At 54.5% G+C, this 18929-nt stretch overlaps 1 protein-coding gene across 4 annotated transcripts in view; it reads right to left on the reverse strand.

Moving 5' to 3' along the window:
* Window positions 1-18929, reverse strand: part of Smim10l2b (small integral membrane protein 10 like 2B) — a 34116-nt gene that overhangs the window by 10144 nt on the left and 5043 nt on the right. The window contains exon 5 of one of the 4 annotated variants that reach the window (XR_008218595.1): window positions 9049-9063. The exons of the other annotated variants lie outside the window; for them this stretch is intronic. The gene's annotated coding sequence lies outside the window, so the exon portion shown is untranslated. Of the gene's footprint in view, window positions 1-9048; window positions 9064-18929 lie in introns of those variants that run through there. 4 annotated transcript variants of the gene reach the window in all.

Here is an 18929-nt window from a genome sequence, read left to right on the forward strand (position 1 = left end):
TCCTTAAGAGCACTGTGTCCTAGAACAGTTTCGGAATCATTCCCCTACTTCCCGCCATTCCCCTAGGACTTCTGTCCTCCTTTCCGGTCTCCCTACGGGGCCCTGATACCTAGACTTCTGCCTTGTCTCAGACTCCTAGTCACCAGTTCTGGGCCTTCCGCCCTCCTCCCCTGTCATTCGTTCTCTTGAACCTCAGCCTGACATTTCACCTCAGATTTTTGCCACTCCCCAGCCGGCTACCCTACCCTTAGCAACTTGACCTCTTTAGCCTTCTGCTCTCCATCTTCTAAGCCTCCACTGGGTCATCCTAACCTCACCTCCAGAACCCTACACACCCTGGGAACTCTTCCGGCCCTCAATATTCTACTCTTTCAGGGAACTTCTTTCCCTTGGTCCAAGCCTTCTCACAAGGGCCAGACTGTGACCCACTATTGAGCCTCCTGACCCCAGCCCCAAGATTGCCAATCTTCCAGACACATCCCGCCCACACCTCCATCCTCCCCTATTAACCTTTGCCACCTTTCTAGACATGACATCATTGTCCTTCTGTCCTCCCACATCCTTCTATCCTCCGCCAGATCGTTCAGACCCATCCTCAAACCCCTGGCATTCAATCCTCCTGCTGTCCTAAGTCTTCTCATATCCCCATACACCTCAGGATCTCCTGCAGCCTGCTGCTACCCTAACCCGAGTCTCTGCTCCTCCCAGCCAGTCTTTGTGCCCCTCCCTAGCTCCCGACTATGGAGTGAGTCTCTTGAGCTCCCCCTAGGCACTTGGGGGAGCCTCCAACCCATGCCCTGATACTGACATCCTCCTTCAGAGATAGCGGCCCTCTTCTCTAGCGTAGTCTTTTCCTTGCACAGTATCTCAAGCCGCCCTTGACTTCCTTCCCTCCTCAGCCCGCTCTCTTCCCATGTCTTCCTCTGTGCCTTGCTTGGTGTCGCACTCTACACCAGCTCCTCCTTCCTGTACTGTGTGCTTCAAACATGGCTGGAGTAAAGTAATCTCTTCCCGATTATTAAAAATTCCCCATGCTAAAGACTTAATAGAAAAGTTTTCTGTGGATGGAGGCTTTGCTTGCATGTGTTCTGAACACCAAATGCACGCATGGTCCAGGAGAGGTGAGAAGACAGCATCGGATCCCTGGATTTGAACTGGAGTCAATGATTGTGAGCCTCCTCCACGTGGGTGCTTTGAATCAAACCTATGTTCTCGAAAGGAGCACAAAGTTGTCCTGACTGCAGAGCCATGTCTCCAGCCCCAAACTCTCCCAGTTGGTCCAAACTTTTGGCTCTATCCTGCAGCCCTTTCTTGTAGCTGGAGTCCACCTTCCCATGAGCTTTCTGCCCCCCAAACTCTCTTCACCTCCCCTGTACTAGTTGACCTCCTCAGCCTACCAAGCAGGCCTCCTAAACCCCGCATTCTCCTGCGCACATCCTCACCCTTACTTCCTAGAGTGCCCTGTACCGACCTCCGCACCCACCTGCCCTCCTCTCTAGAGTGCCCTGTACCGACCTCCGCACCCACCTGCCCTCCTCTCTAGAGTGCCCTGTACCGACCTCCGCACCCACCTGCCCTCCTCTCTAGCCTTCTTTCTGTCTCTCCTGCACGCTGCCATCCATCTGAGCCCCCGCCCACCCTGAAGAGCCTGCTGTCACCTTTCCAGGTTTTCCTCCACAGCTTTAACTTTCTTCCAGGCTGCCACCCTTTCCTCCATCCTTCATCCCCAGTCTTCCTTTCCACTCTAGCCCAGTGGCTAATTTCTCTGCTTCAATATCCTCCCGGGAGAATCCAATCCTGTTTTCTCTTCAGACTGCTCGCCTCCTGGTATAACATTTGACTTTCCCTGCCCTCATGACCTCTGCTCCCTCTGACACTTGTGTCTGTTGCTGCCCTGTCCTCTTGCTATCCTGCCCAAATGCTGCCCTACTCTCTAGCACTGCCCTCCCTTAGGCTCTTACCCATCACCCAAGCCTCCAGCTCCTCCCCTCCAATGTGGGAAGCTCCTCTCCCTTCCAGTCTACTACCCTCTCTCTCAACATGCTGACCTCCTCTGGTCTCATAAGCTCCCCTGAGCTTCCTGTTGTCCTGAGCAGAAACTTCCCGTCCTCCCCAGCCCTCTGCCCTCCTTTGCAGCCTCCCTACCCAGTCCAGATACCTGGACAGCTGCCTTATCTCAGTCTCCTCCCTAGCAGCCCCAAGCCTCCTCGCTCCTCCCCAGCCATACCCTCACCTGGCCCTCAGCCTGCTAAATACTCCCTCTGGACTTTGTCCTTTCACCAGCTAGTCACACTGTGCTGCCACCTGACCTCCCGTCTAGTCTTCTGCCTTCATCTCCCAACCCACCATCGGATTCCTGTGCACCTTGGGGCTTCCTGCTCCTGCATCCCCAATCTTTCCTCCTGTCCTTCCTGTCACTCTACCCCGCCCCATCTCCTACCATTCCCTGATCATCCTGCTCCAGCACCAGCATTTCCAATCCTCCAGACCTCTGCCATGGCCTCCAGCCTCTTGCTCCTCCTCAGGACACGTGCTCAACCTCCGGCCCTCCTGCACTCCTCCTCAGCTTCTTGTTCCACTACTGTCTCATGACCTCCCCACCATCCTCCTTTAACACGCCCTTTGCCCCCTGACCTCATCATCCTTCTGCCCTCCCACAGCCCCCTACTCTCCTCCAGATCATTTGGCCCCCACGCCCAGCCTTCCACCCTCCTGCTGTCCTCCCCAGCCTATTTGACCCCTTCTGCTGCACACAGGAACATGGTACCCTCCCCCTGAACCTCCTCTCCTCTTGTTCTCCTTTCCAGTGTGTCTTGCCCTCCCCGTAGACATGCTGCTCCCCCTGAGCATGCTCTGACACTGAAATCCTCCTCTTTAGGCACCTTCCCCTGTCCCTAGTCTGCCCTTCTCACCCTCCCACGGCATTCTAAGCTGCATTTGGCTTCCTAATCTCCTCCCAAGGCTCCTATCATCCTCAGATCTTTTTCGAGTCCCTGTTTATCTTCCTGCTCTGTACCAGAGAATCCCTCCATTATGCAGTGCTCAACTCTCACTGCAGTAAAGCAACACCTTCCCTGCTACTAAAAATTGCCTAGTCTTTAAAGATATTAAAACTGTTCTGTGAGTAGCTCTCCACGTGCCTGTGCTCTGAGTACAGGTACACTGCTGGTCCCAGGAGAGCCTGGAAGATGACATAGAGTCCCCTAGGACTGGAGACACAAGAGGATTTGAGACCCCATGTGGGTCCATGGAATTGAACCTTGGGCCTCTGGAGGAGCAGATGTGGTCCTAACTTCTGAGCCATGTTTCCAGCATGAGACTCTCCTAGCATATCTGAACTTCTGGCCCTTTTATGCAGTCTTCTTTCTGTGAGGGTTCTTCTTCAGTCCCAGCTCTTTTACCCTCCCCACTCCCCGTGCTCCCTTCCCTCCTCCTCAGCCTTTTGCCAAACCCCAGGCCCTCTACTCTACTGCCCATCCTCCTGTTCACATCATCACCTTCCTTTCACCCTACAGTGCTCACCTCCACATACCCGTCCTCCTTTCTAGCCATCATGTCCCTCCTGCCATGCTCCCCTTCCTTCTGACAACCTCCTGACCTCTCAGGCTTCCTGCTCACGCTCCCCCAAGGCTGGGACTCTCCCCTGCAGCCCTCATTGCCATCCTTCTTTCCTACTCCAGCCTACTGCACAGCCTTCCTGGTTATCCTTAGGTAACCTACGCAGTCCACCCTACAACATCTGATCCTGTGTTCCCCGAAGACTCCTCCACTCCATGTGAAACACCTGGACTCCCCTGACATTCTGTTCCGTCCACCTCGATTCCCCTGTGAGCAGCTGCCCTCTTCTCCAGCACTCCGCCCTCCCCTAGACATCTCCTTTTCTATTAGCCTTCTCTTCAGCTCCCTGGCCTGGGAGTTTCTTCCCTTCAGGCCTTCCAGTGTCTGAATCTCCTGCCTCATTCCCCAATCTTCTGTCCTGTGACTGACTGCCTCAGCAGCATTGTCCCCTCAGGCAGTCTCTGAGTTGTCCTCAGATTCTACACTCCTGTGAGCTCACTGATCATCCCCCAGCCTCCACAGCCCCTACTCTCTTGCCCTCCATTTTGGTAACCTTCACAGGCCATAGTGTTATCCTTCTAGTCTGCTCTGATCCCTGTCTAAATACTCCTCTCCTCTGGCCTCCTAGGCATACGCTGAGCCTTCCGTTCTCCTGAGTAGTCTTGTCATCCTCACCAGACTTCTGTCCTCCTTTGAGGTTGGCCTACACAACCCTGACGCCTACACTTGGGCCTTCCCTCAGCCTCTGACCAACGAGTCCCGAAACCGTAGCCTCCACCGCAGTCATTTGTTCTCATACCACTGAGCCCCGACATTTCAACCCAGACGCTGGTCTTTACCCAGGCAGCCATAGCCAGCTGACCTACTTTATTCGTTTCTGCCCTCTGACTCTTAATTCTAAACTGGATCTTCCTAGGCTGATACCTAGAATCCTAGACACCTTGGGACTGCTTTTCTAACGGTGTCCCACTCTCCACATGCATCCTCCCAGCCTTCTCACTTGCCCTAGAGTCCTACCCTCTGTCAAGCATCCCACCCTGAGACTGAACATTTCCAGTCTTCCAGACTTCTGTCATCACTTCCAGTCTCCCAGTCCTACCAATGATACCAGCTCATGCCCGTTCCTCCTGCGTTCCCCTTTAGTTTCTTGCAATCCCTGCTTCCCCTGCCTCCTCCCCATCCACCTGCTAACATGTTCCAAAGCTTCTGCTCTTCCCTATTCTGATCCGGATTCTTCTCTGTTAGTCTCTCCTCACCATCCCTCTGTCTTCCCACAGCCTCGTACAATCCTCAGGAACATTTAGTCCTCATGCCCAGCCTACAACGCTCCTGATATCCCCCCCCCCCAGTCCACTCACCTCCCCTTGACCCTCAGGACCTCCTGGAGTCTACCACCTTCATGTCAATTCCCCTGTCCTCTTGCCCAGACTTTGTGCCCCTTTATAGCTTCTAGATTTAACAAGGGGCATCTTACCTCCCTCGGGGTATTTCTTTGTCCAAACCCAAGCCTCCAAAATTCATGCTCTGTCCCTGGAGGTCTCTCCTCCACAGGCAACTTCTCTTGCCCACTCTAGGCTTATTAGGTTCCCATAACATTCTAAACTGTCCAAGACTTCCTCTTCTTGCCCCTTCTCTAGGTCTTCCTCTATCTGCTTTTTAAAATACCACCATACAACAGCTCCTCATTCCAATACTCAGTGCTACAACAGGCCTAAACTAGACTCTTCCTTGTAAGTAAAATTTCCTCACTCTTTTTTTTTTTTGTTTGGTTTTGTTTTTTTGAGACAGGGTTTCTCTGTGTGGTTTTGGTGCCTGTCCTGGATCTCGCTTTGTAGACCAGGCTGGCCTTGAACTCACAGAGATCCGCCTGCCTCTGCCTCCTGAGTGCTGGGATTAAAGGCGTGCGCTGCCACCGCCGCCGCCGCCACCACCTAGCAAATTTCCTCACTTTTAAAAACCATGAATTTTCCTTCAGTGACCACTTTGCCTATGTGCATGATCTTAGGATAGTGTATAAGAAAGACATCACTCGTCCTCTGGGACTGAAGTAGCACAATGGTGCGAGCGGCGTGTGGATCCTTCAAATCAAACTTTGGGCCTGTGGAGGAGCAGAGTTGTCCTGAGTGGGGAGTCACATGTCAAGCCCCAGAATCTCCTGGTCTATCTGGAATCGTGGCCCTACTCTTGAGCCTACACAACAGGCTTCAATTTGTCCATGAACCTCTGCCTGCTCTGTTACGTGTCTTTTCCTCCACTGTTCACCCTGATTCACTCAGCCTCCAGGCTAAATCCTACTTGTCCTTCCCTCCCTCATTGCTTCCTGCTTGCGTTCACATACTCCAGTCCTCCTGCCTAGGCCTCTGCCATTTCCTGCCACCCTCCCATCCAAGTGGCCTCCTTGTCTCCTACAGAGAGCACCCTGGTCTCGTCTCAGGCTTCCTGCTCCTCCCCGCTTTGACCATTCTGGAAAGCTCCTCAGTATCCCTCATCTGCATCCTTCTTAAAAACCCAGCTTAGCCTTTAATCCCAGCACTTGGGAGGCAGAGCCAGGCGGATCTCTGTGAGTTCGAGGCCAGCCTGGGCTACCAAGTGAGTCCCAGGAAAGGCGCAAAGCTACACAGAGAAACCCTGTCTCAAAAAACCAAAAAAACCAAAAAAAAAAAAAAAAACAAACCCAGCTTAGTGCCAACCCTCTCTGGTTCATGACCCCTTCTGAAACACGCAGCGCGTTTTCCTCCAAGACTTCTATCATACTTGTAGAACATCACAACTCCCCTGCTCTGATTGCTTCCCATCTCCTAGACTCTCGTTGTTGTAGCCCTGTCCTCTTGATACTCTGATACATCTCTGTCACTCTGCTCCTTATCTCTAGTCCCCTACTCTCCCCTCTTCTCCTCCCTGGCCCTTGCATACTACCCTGTCCTGGCCACCTAGGCTTCCCATGTCTCTCGGACCTCCTGCCTCACCCCCCAGGCTTTTGTCTTCCCTATGAGTGTCCTGCCCTCTTCAACAGCACTGTGCTCCTGGACAGTCTCTTAATTTCCAACCAGGCTTCCATGCTTCTGCCAAAGCCTGCTCTTCCTCAGATGCCTAAGGCCCCAGAAACTTGTCCCCCATTGAGGGACCTATGCTTAGGCTGGACACTGTCATCCTCCTAGCCTGCTACCCTCCCGTTCAATAGCCTGTCTTCTCCTGGACTCCTGTCCTCCTGAGCAGTGATGCCGTAATTCCCAGATGCCTTCCATCTTCCTGGTCTCCCTACACAGCCTGCTACCTAGAATTCTGCCTTACTTCCTCCTCTGAGCTATGACTCTGGAGGCCCATCCCTCCTCCCCAGCCATTGGCTCTGTGACTCTGAGCCTCCAACATTTCAAACCAAATGCTGGCCATATCCTTAGGCAAACAACCTCCTCCCTACATTTCTGTCCTCCACTGGCTAAGCCTCCATCGGATCTTCATGGCCTGGGACCCAGATTCCTAGACACCCTGGGACTGTTTCTGGAACTCAGTGTCCTGGTCTCTCTGGGACTGTTTCTGGAACTCAGTGTCCTGGTCTCTCTGGGACTGTTTCTGGAACTCAGTGTCCTGGTCTCTCTGGGACTGTTTCTGGAACTCAGTGTCCTGGTCTCTCTGGGACTGTTTCTGGAACTCAGTGTCCTGGTCTCTCTGGGGCTGTTTCTGGAACTCAGTGTCCTGGTCTCTCTGGGACTGTTTCTGGAACTCAGTGTCCTGGTCTCTCTGGGGCTGTTTCTGGAACTCAGTGTCCTGGTCTCTCTGGGACTGTTTCTGGAACTCAGTGTCCTGGTCTCTCTGGGGCTGTTTCTGGAACTCAGTGTCCTGGTCTCTCTGGGGCTGTTTCTGGAACTCAGTGTCCTGGTCTCTCTGGGACTGTTTCTGGAACTCAGTGTCCTAGTCTCTCCAGCATCTCCCTTCCCTTCCATTCTTCTCACTTTCCCAAGACTCCTACCCATTCTTGAGATTCCTACCCCACGAGGCAGCATTTCCAACCTTCCAGACTTCTGTCATCACTTCCAACCTCCTGCCACGCTCCTGACGTCTGCTCACCCAGTCCCTTCCTGCATTCTTCCTTAGTTTCTTGCAATCTATCTCCTGCCCTCCTCCCTGTGGTCCAACTAACACAGCCCCCAGGCATCTGCTTATTCCTATCCTCATTCTCCTCTCTTCTAACCTCATAACTTCAACATCGTTCGGTTTTCCCAGCCCTCTAAAGCCCCTCAGGAGTATCTACTCTTCATTCCCAGCCCACAATTCTCTTGATATCCTTCCTCCACAGGCTACTAATCTGCCCATGTCCCTAGGGACCTCCTGAAACCTGCTACACTCAACCACAGTCGCCTGCCCTCCTGCCTCTATGCTGCTGCTTCTTACTATGCTTATTCTGTTTGCTTTTTTTAGAGATAGGGTTTCTCTGTGTACCCATGGCTGTACTGAAATGCTCTGTAGACCAGGCTAGCCTAAAACACAGAGATCCTTTTGCCTCTGCCTCCCGAGTGAGTGCTGGGATTAAAGATGTCCACCACCAACCCCAGCTCCCGCTACAGTTTCTTGACTTACTAATAGACAACTTGACCTCAACCCAAGACTTCTTTGCCCAACTGCATAGACTCCACTTCATGCTCTGACCCTGAAAGCCCGCTCTATGGCTCCTTCCATCCTCCCTAGTCTAAGCCTTTACCCCTGCCATAGCACTGTAGCCTGCCCCTTACTCCTTTCCCTCTACTCCAACTCCTACCTCCCCAGATCCTCCTCTAAACCCTATTTAGAATCCCACCCTCACCAGAACCTCCCCCAGTACTCGGTTCTCCACCCAACACAGGTGTAGGCTAAACTCTTCCTATTAGTAAAACCCCTCTCTCGAGAATCATTACAAAATTTTCTGTGAAAGTCTGTGTGTGTGTTCTGAGCAGCAACTGCATCCCTGGTCCCAGCATGGGGAAGAAGAACGGAGTTGCAGACATTGTGCACCCCATGTGGGAGTGTGGCATCGAACCTCTGGACTGTGGAAGAGGAGACCTTTGTCCTGAATGCAGAGACAGATTGTTCAGCCCTCGACTCTCCTGGCCTATCTGAAATTGAGGCCGGTTTTCCAGCCCACCCTTGTACAGCTGCCCCACCTTTCTATGAGCCTACGGCCCTGCCTGATGCGTTTTCTTTTTCACTGTTCACCCTGATTCCCTCAGCCTCCAGTCAGACCCAGGCCTCCTATCACAAACCTCATCCTCCTGCCTCCATCCTCACTCTCCTTCCCTCACACATTGCCTCCTGATCACCTGCACATCATCCTGTCCTCCTGCCTAGCTTTCTGCCCCTTCCAGCCATCTTGCCATAGATATGAGCCAGTCCCGCTCTGGCAGAGATTAAGCTGGACGCATCCCATGTTTCCTGCTGATGCCAGGTTTTGATTGATTCTTGGTGCACACAGGTATCCCTGTCTTCATCCTTCTTCTCCAGGGTGTTGTAGAGAGGACAGGAGACTCTGGGGTGCTGTAAAACAGAAGAGGAGACTGGGGTGCTATACAGCGGACAGGGCACTCAGGGATGCTATAGAGCAGGACAGATGGCTCTGGGGTATTGTAGAGCAGGACAAGAGACTCCTTGGTGCTGTAAAGCAAAACAGGAGACTCTTGGGTGCTGTCAAGCAAGATTGGGTGCTCTGGGGTGCTGTAGAGCAGGATAGGAGACTCTGGAGTACTGTAGACCTTGGGGAATGTACAGGAATCCTGAGACAGACAGAAAGTTCAACAGATGCCCAAGAGTCTCTTGAGAACAGTAGGATGCTAGGGAGGCCTGAAGGCTGGGGAGGAGGGCAGAAGTCTGGAGTAGAAGGTAGGAAGCTCAGGGGATGTACAATTCTGGGAAGGGTAACAACAGACTGGGGAGATGGTAGGGTGGGGGATGATAGGTGGATTGGGGGATCCAGAAGACCCTACAATGGGCAGGAGTCTTGAGGAATGGTTGGGTTGTGAGGAGGGTCATAGAGAGGGTCTGAAGTCCAGAGAGGCAGGCAGGAGGCTGAAGGGAAAACAGCAGGCCGAGCTAGGGGATAGTATGCTAGGGAGGGTAGAAGGCCTGGACTGAGGGCCATGCTCTTAAGGGAAGGTGGTGTCTGCAGAGCAACATGGAACACTGAGAAAGGTAAGCTGGAAGAAGCCAGCAGGGTCATTGGACTGGGCAGGGCAGAAGGCTGTGGGCTGCAGGACAGGCTGAAGGGGAGAGTGGGAAGCTGGGAGAGGGCAGAAGGGTTGGGAGGGTGGCAGGAAGCTGAGAAGGAACACAGTAGAGTAAGGGGAGTGGTGGGAGGCTAGTGAGGACAGCCTGGTGATGAGGAAGCCAGGTGTCATGGAGGCTATGAGGCTGGGTTGGGATAAGAAGAGGAGGGCTGGATGAAGGAGGGAAAAAGGCTGAAACTGAGGAGCAGGCTGACAGGACAGTTGGAAGCTGGGAAGGGCCTGGGGAGACTTGAACGGGGAGGGGCCAAGAGGCTGGGGGGAGAACAGAAGGTTATGGGGAGGGACAGGTGGGGAAGGAGGGCAGAACAAGGAAGGATGTGAGAGGCAGAAGACTGGGTAGGGAAGGAGGAGACTTGGGAAGAGGCAAGGCCTCAGGCTGGTGAGGATAGTCAGAGGGTGGTAGAAGGGCAGAGGGTGGGTGGGGAGGGCAGGAGAAAGCTCTGGGAGAGCTGAAGGACACCAGGGGAAGAGAGAGGATTCGAGGGGATCTAGGAGCTAGGCAGGAGGCTGGTGTGTAGGGCAGGGGCTTCAGGGTGGAAGGTAGAGAGTAGGGGGACAGGACTCTGGGGAGGGGGAAAGGGGTTGGAGACAAAGAATGCTGGAGAAGAGAAGTGAGGACACCCTGGACTCTACTGTCCTGTCTTACAGCATCCCAGAGTCTCCAGTTTCCCTATTCAGCATCCATAGTCTCCCTCCTGTCTTGCTCTACAACACCTCAGAGTCTCCTGTCATGCTCTACAGCACCCCAGAGTCTTCTGTCCTGCTCTACAGGACCCTAGAGTCTGCTGTCTTGCTCTACAGCAACCTGAGGTCCCCTGTCATACTTTATAGCACCTCAGAGACTTCAGTCATGCTCTACAGCACTCCAGAGGACAATATCCTGCTCTACAGTACCCCAGAGCCCACGATCTTGCTCTACAGCACCACAGACACTTCTGTCCTACTCTACAGCACCCCAGAGTCTCCTGTCCTGCTCTACAGCACCCTGGGCTCTGCTGTCCTGTCTTACAGCATCCCAGAGTCTCCAGTTTCCCTATTCAGTATCCCTACTCTCTTGTCCTCTACATCACCTATGATTTCCCTGTCCAGCTCTACAAAACCCCGTAGTCTCCTGTCCTGCTCTATAGCATCCTGGAGTCCCCTGTCCTCCTTTATAGTAACTCAGAGACTTCTGTCCTGCTTTACAGCACCCCAGAGTCTCCTGTCCTGCTCTACAATACACTGGAGTCTGCTGTCCTGTTTTACAACAGCCCAGAGTCTCTAGTCTCCTTCTACAGCACCCCAGAGTCCCCTATTATGCTCTACAGTATCCCAGAGTCTCCCATCCTGCTCTACATCACCTGTGAGCCCCCTCTCCTGCTCTACAACAACCCCGAGTCTCCTGTCCTGCTCTACATCAGCCGTAAGAAACCTGTCCTGCTCTACAGCACCCCAGAGTCTCCTGTCCTGCTTTCCAGCATCCTGGAGTCTCCAGTCCTGCATCACAGCACCCCAGAGACTTCTGTCCTGTTCTACAGCACCCCAGAGGCTCCTATCCTGCTCTAAGCACCCCAGAGCCCCCTGTCATGTTTCACAGCACCAAAGAGTCTCCTGTCCTGCTCTACAGCATCCCAGAGCCCTCTGTCCTGCTCGACAGCACTCCAAAGTCTCCAGTCCTCCTCTACAGCACCTCAGAGGTTCCTGTCCTGCTCGACAGCACCCCAGAGGTTCGTGTCCTTTTCAACAACACTCCGGAGTCCTTGTCCTGCTCTACAACACTCCTAAAGCCCCTACCCTGTTCTACAGTACCCCTGAGCCCCCCATCCTGCTCTACAGCACCCCTGAGCCTTCTATGATGCTGTACAGAACCCCAGAGTCTCCTACATAGATCTACAGAACCCCAGAGTCTGCTGTCCTGCTTTATAGCACCTCAGAGACTTCTGTCCTGTTCTACTGCTGTCCAGAGGCCCCTATCCTATTCAACAGCACCCCAGAGACCTCTTTCTGCTCTACAGCACCTGAGACACTTCTGCCTTCCTCTAGAGCACCCCAGAGTCTGCTGTCCTTTTTTTTTTAACAGCATCCCAGAGTATCCACGCTCCCTCTACGGCACCCTAATTCTCCTGTCCTGCTCTACATCACCCATGAGCACACTGTCCTGCTGTAACAGCACCCCAGAGTCTCCTGACCTGTTCTATAGCACCCCAGAGTCTCCTGTCCAGCTCTACAGCACCTGTGAGCCCCCTGTCATGCTCTACAACACCCCAGAGTCTCCTGTCCTGCTTACAGCACCCTAGAGTCTCCAGTCCTGCTTAACAGCACCGCAGAGTCTCCTGTACTGTTGCACAGCACCACAGAGCCCCCCATCCTGCTCGACAGCACCCCAGAATCTACTGTCCTGCTATAGAGCACCACAGAGCCCAATTTCCTACTCGACAGCACCCCAGAGCTCCTATCCTACTTTAAAACTACCAAGAGTCGGGCTGGAGAGATGGCTCAGAGGTTAGGAGAACTGACTGTTATTCCAGAGGTCCTGAGTTCAATTCCCAGCACCCACATGGTGGCTCACAACCATCTGAAATGAGATCTGGCACCCTCTTCTGTATATATAATTAAAAAAAAAAAACTACCCAGAGCCTCCTGTCCTGCTCTATAGCACCCCAGGTCTCCCTATCTTGCTTCATAGCACTCTAGAGCCCGCTATCCTGCTCTACAGCACCACAGAGCCCTGTCCTTCTCTACAGCACCCTGGAGTCCCCTGTCCTGCTTTACGGCACCCCAGACACTTCTGTCCTGCTCTACAGCACCCCAGAGACACCTGTCCTCCTCTTCATCATCCCAAAGTCTCCTGTCCTGCTCTAGAGCACCCCAGAGTGCCCTATCCTTCTTGACAGCTCTCCAGAGCCTCTATCCTGCTCTACAGCTCCCCAGAGTCTCCTGTCCTGCTCTATAGCACCCAGAGTCCCCTATCCTGTTCTACAGTATTCCAGACATTCCCATCCTGCTCTAGAGCACCAAAGAGCCCCCTGTCTTGCTTCACAGCATCCAAGACTTTACTGTCCTGCTCTATAGCACCCCAGAGCCCTCTGTCCAGCGCTACACCCCCATGAGTCTCCTGTCCTGCTCAACAGCACCCCAGAGCTCCCATCATGCTCTACAGTACCCCAGAGCTCCCATCATGCTCTACAGTACCCCAGAGCTCACCATCCTGCTCTACTGCACCCATGAACCCCTTTCCTGCTATACAGCTCCCCAGAGTCTCCTGTCCTGCTCTAGAGCACCAGAGAGTCTGCTATTCATCTCGACAGCACCCGAGAGCTCCTATCCTGCTCTACAACTACCCAGTCTCCTGTCCAGCTCTATACAACCCCAGAGTTCCCTGTCTTGCTTCATAGCACCAAAGAGTCTCCTGTCCTGCTCTACAGCACCCCAGAGTCTCCTATCCTGCTTTATAGCACCTCATATGCTTCTGTCCTGCTCTACAGCACCCCAAAGACTCCTGTCCATCTCTACAGCACCCCAGAGTCTTCCATCCTGCTCTACAGTATCCCAGAGTCTCCTGTCCTTCTCTACAACACCCCAGAGCCTCCTGTCTTGCTTCACAGCACCCAAGAGTCTCCTCTCCTGCTCTACAGCACCCCAGAGCCATCTCTTCTGTTCTACAGCACCACAGAGTCTCCTGTCCAGCTACAGAGCAACCTGGAGTCTCCTGTCCTGTTTTACAGCATCCCATAGTCTCTAGTCTCCCTCCACAGCACCCCTAGTCTCCTATCCTGCTCTCCATCACCTGTGAGTCTCCTGTCCTGCTCTACAGTATTCCAAAGTCTCCCAGCCTGGTCTACATCACCCATGAGTCCACTACCCTGCTCTACAGCACCCCAGAGTCTCCTGTCCTGCTTTACAGCACTGTGCAGTCTCCAGTCCTGCCTCACAGCAGTCTGGAGTATCTGTTCTGTTCTAGAGCACCCCAGAGTCTTCTGTACTGCTCCACAGAACCCCAGAATATCATGTCCTGCTACACAGCTCTGAAAAGACTCCTGTCCTGCTTGACAGCACCACTGAGTCTCCTGGCCTGGTCTAGAGCACTCCAGAGCCCCCTATCCATCTCTACAGCACCCCAGAGTATCCTGTCCTCCTCTCCAGCACCCCAGAGTTTCCTGTCATCCTCTACAACACCCCAGAGTCTCGTGTCCTTCTCTCCATTACCTGTGAGTCTCCTGTCCTGCTCTACAATACCCCAGAGTCTCCTGTCCTGCTCTACAGTATCCCAGAATCTCCTGTCCTGTCTCTACATCATCCGTGAGCCCCATGTCCTACTCTACAGCACCCCAGAGTCTCATGTCCTGTTTAGAGCACCCTGGAGTCTCCATTCCTGCTTCACAGCACCCCAGAGTATTCTGTTCTGTTCTACAGCACCCCAGAGTCTCCTGTACTGTTGCACAGCACCCCCAGAGTCTCCTGTGCTGCTCTACAGCACCCTGGAGTCTCCTGTCCTCTTGTACAGCCCCCCCTGAGTTTCTAGTCTCCCTCTACAGTACCCCTAGTCTTCTGTTCTGCTCTACATCACCCCTGAACACCCTGCCATGCTGTACAGTACCCCAGAGTCTCCTGCCCTGCTTTACAGCACCCTGGAGTCTCCAGTCCTGCATCACAGCACTCCGGAGCCCCCTATCCTGCCCGACAGCACCCCAGAGTCTCCTGTCCTAATCTACAGAACCACAAAGTCTCCTGTCCTGCTCCACAGAACCTCGGAGTCTCCTTTCCTGCTCTACAGCACCCCAGAACACTCTATTCTTCTCTACAGTTCCCAAGAGTCTCCTGTCCTTCTCTACAGTACTCCAGAGTCCCCTAACATTCTCCACAGTATCCCAGAGTCTCCCTTCCTGCTCTACAGCACCCCACAGCCCCTGTTTTGCTTCACAGCACCCCAGAGCCCTCTGCCCTGCTCTACAACACCCCAGAGTCTCTTGTCCAGCTCTACAATACCACAGAGCCACCCATTGGGCTCTAAGGCACCCCTGAGTGACCTGTTCTGCTGTACAGCACCCCAGAGGCCGCCATCCTGCTCTAAAGGACCCCTGAGCTCCCTGTCCTCCTCTACAGCACCCCATATTCTCCTGCCATGCTCTACAGCACCCCAGAGTTTCCTCTCCTGCTCTACAACATCCCATAGTCTCCTGCCCTGCTCTACAGCACCTCAGAGCCCTCCATCCTGCTCTACAGCATTCCTGACCCCCTTGTCATGCTTTAAAGCACCCCAGAGTCTCCTGTCTTGCTCTACAGCAAACTGGAGTGCCCTGTCCTGCTTTATAGCACCCCGGAGACTTCTGTACTTCTCTACAGCACTCCAGAGTCCCCTATCCTGCTCTACAGCACCCAAGAGTCTCCTGTCATGCTCTACAACACCCTGGAGTCTACTGTCCTGTTACAGCATCCCAGAGTCTCCCTCTACAGCAACCCAAAGTCCCCTATCCTGTTCTCCAGTATCCCAGAGTCTCCCGTCCTGCTCTACATTACCTGTGAGCCCCCTCTCCTGCTCTACAACACCCCAGAGACTCCTGTCCTGCTTTAAAGCACGCTGGAGTCTCCAGTCCTGCTTCACAGAACCCTGGAGTCTCCTATTCTATTCTATAGCACCCCAGAGTCTCCTGTCCTTATATAGAGCACCCCAAATCACCCTATCCTGCTCGACAACACCCCACAGACTCCTATCCTGCTCTACAGCACCCCAGAGTCTTCTGTCCTGCTCTACAGCATACCAGAGTCTCCAGTCTCCCTCCACAGTACCCCTAGTCTCCTGTCCTGCTCTACATCACTCATGACAAGTGTCGTGCTGTACAGCACTCGAGTCTCCTGTCCTGCTCTACAGCACCCTAGAGTCTCCTCCCCTTCTCTACAGCACTATGGAGCCCCTTATTCTGCTCTACAGCACTCAGGAGTCCCCTATCATGATCTATAGTACCCTAGAGCCCCTCATCCTGCTCTACAGCACCCCAGAGACCCCTGTCCTGCTCTACAGCACCCCAGAGACCCCTGTCCTGCTCTACAGCACCCCAGAGACCCCTGTCCTGCTCTACAGCACCCCAGACTCTCCTGTCCTGCTCTACAACACCCTGGAGTCTCCAGTCCTGCATCACAGCACTGCAGAGTATCATGTCTTGCTCTACAGCATCCGAGTCTCCTGTCCTACTCTACAGCCCCGCCCCTAGTACCCTATCCTGCTCGACAGCATGCCAGAGTCTCCTGTCCTCCTCTACAGCACCCGGGTGTATCCCGTCCTGCTCTCCAACACCCCAGTGTCTTCTGTGCTGCTCTACAGCACTCCAGAGTCTTCAGTTCTACTCTACATCACTTCAGAAGCCCCTGTCCATCTCTACAGCATCCTCAGATCCCCCTGTCCTGTTTTACAGCACACCAGAGTCTCCAGTCTCACTCTACAGCACTCCAGAGTCTCCTGTCCTGCTTTACAACACCCTGGAGTATCCTGTCCTGTTCTACAGCACCCCCAGAGTCTCCTGTATGGCTCCACAGCACCCCTGAGTCTCCTGTCCTGCTCTACAGCATCCCAGATTCTCCTGTGCTGCTCTACAGAACCTCAGAGTCTGTTTTCCTGTTCCACAGCACCCCAGAGTCTCCTGTCCTGCTCTACAGCACCCCAGATCCCCCTCTCTTGCTTCACAGCACCCAAGAGTCTCCTGTCCTGCTTCACAGTACTCCAAAGCCCTCTGTCCTGCTCTACAGTACCCCAGAATCTCTCATCCTGCTCTACAATACCCCAGTGCCCCGTCCCGCTCTACAGCACCCCTGATCCCCCTGTCTTGCTGTACAGCATGCCAGATTATCTTGTCTTGCTCTACAGCACCCTGTAATCTCTTGCCCTGCTCTACAGCACCCCAGAGCCCCACTTCCTGCTCTCCAGCACCCCTGAGCTCCCTATCCATCTCTACAGCACCCCAGAGTTTTTTGTCCACCTCTAGAGTACCCAAGAGTCTCCTGTTTTGCTCTCCAGCACCCTGAGACCCTGTCCAGCTCTCCAGCACCCCAGATTCTCCTGTCCTGATATACAGCACCTAAGAGCACCCTGTCCTGCTCTACAGCACTCCAGTCACCTATCCTGCTCTACAGTATCCCCAAAGCCCACTCTCCTTCTCTACAACACCCCAGAGCCCTCTGTCCTGCTGTACAGCACCCCACAGCCCCCTGTCCCGCTCTACAGCACCCCAGAGCTCCCCATCCTGCTCTACAGTACCCCCAAAGGCCTCTCTCCTCTACAACAACCCAAAGCCCCTCTCCTTCTCTATAACACCCCAGAGCCCCCCGTCCTGCTCTATAGCACCTCAGAGCCCTCCGTCCTGCTCTAAATACACCAGAGTCTCCTGTCCCATTCTACAACATTTCAGATACCCCTGTCCTGCTCTACAGAAGCCCTGAATCCCTTGTTCTGCTCTACAGCACCCTGAAGTTTCCTATTCTGCTCTACAGCACCCCGGATAGTCCTGTCCTGCTCTAAAGCACCCCAGAGTCCACCGTCCTGCTCTACAGCACCCCAGAGCCCCCCGTCCTGCTCTACAGCACCCCAGAGCCCCCCGTCCTGCTCTCCAGCACCCCAGAGGCCCCCGTCCTGCTCTACAGCACCCCAGAGCCCCCCGTCCTGCTCTCCAGCACCCCAGAGTCCACCGTCCTGCTCTACAGCACCCCAGAGCCCCCCGTCCTGCTCTACAGCACCCCAGAGTCCACCGTCCTGCTCTACAGCACCCCAGAGGCCCCCGTCCTGCTCTACAGCACCCCAGAGGCCCCCGTCCTGCTCTACAGCACCCCAGAGGCCCCCGTCTTGCTCTACAGCACCCCAGAGCCCCCCGTCCTGCTCTACAGCACCCCAGAGGCCCCCATCCTGCTCTCCAGCACCCCAGAGGCCCCCGTCCTGCTCTCCAGCACCCCAGAGCCCCCCGTCCTGCTCTCCAGTACCGCAGAGCACCCCGCCCTGCTCTCCAGCACCCCAGAGTGCCCTGTCCTGCTCTCCAGCACCCCAGAGCCCCGTCCTGCTCTCCAGCAATCCAGAGCCTCCTGTCCTGCTCTACAGCAATCCAGAGTGCCCTGTCCTACTCTCCAGAACCCCAGTCCCCTGTCCTGCTCTCCAGCACCCGACAGCCCCTGTCCTGCTCTAAATACACCAGAGTCTCCTGTCCCGCTCTACAACACTTCAGATACCCCCGTCCTGCTCTACAACACTTCAGATACCCCCGTCCTGCTCTACAGCACCCCAGAGCCCCCTGTCCTGCTCTCTCGCACCCCAGAGTCCCGTGTCCTGCTCGGGAGCACCCCAGAGCCCCCTGTCCTGCTCTACAACACTTCAGATACCCCCATTCTGCTCTACAGCACCCCAGAGTCCCCATCCTGCTCTACAGCACCCCAGAGTCCCCTGTCCCACTCTAAAACACTTCAGATAACCCTGTCCAGTCTAAAGCACCCCAGAGCCCCCTGTCCTGCTGTCCAGCACCCCAGAGCCCCCTGTCCTGCTGTCCAGCACCCCAGAGCCCCCTGTCCTGCTGTCCAGCACCCCAGAGCCCCCTGTCCTGCTCTACAGCACCCCAGAAGCCCCTGTCCTGCTCTACAGCACCCCAGAGCCCTAATCGGCTCTACAGCACCCTGAGCCCCCTCTCCTTCTCTACAGCACACCAGAGTCTCCCGTCCTGCTCTCCAGCACCCGACAGCCCCCTGGTCTGCTCTAAATGCACCAGAGTCCCCTGTCCTGCTCTATAACACTTCAGATACCCCCCATCCTGCTCTACAACACTCAGATACCCCTGTCCTGCTGTACAGCACCCCAGAGCCCCCTGTCCTGCTCTCCAGCACCCCACAGACCCCTGTCCTGCCCTAAATACACCAGTCTTCTGTCCTGCTCTACAACACTTCGGATACCCCCGTAAGCTCTACATCACCCCAGAGCCCCCTGTCCTGCTCTACAGCACCCTGAAGTTTCCTGTCCTGCTCTACAGCACTCCTGAGCACCCTGTTCCACTCTACAGCACCCCAGAGCCCCCTTTCCCCTCTACAGCACCCCAGAGCACCGCGTTCTACAACACTTCAGATACCCCTGTCCTGCTCTACAACACTTCTGACACCCCTTCCTGATCTGCAACA

Source organism: Peromyscus californicus, unplaced genomic scaffold (assembly GCF_007827085.1).
Source record: "Peromyscus californicus insignis strain IS unplaced genomic scaffold, ASM782708v3 Scaffold_10__1_contigs__length_136768540, whole genome shotgun sequence".
NCBI classification, from domain to species: Eukaryota; Metazoa; Chordata; class Mammalia; order Rodentia; family Cricetidae; genus Peromyscus; species Peromyscus californicus.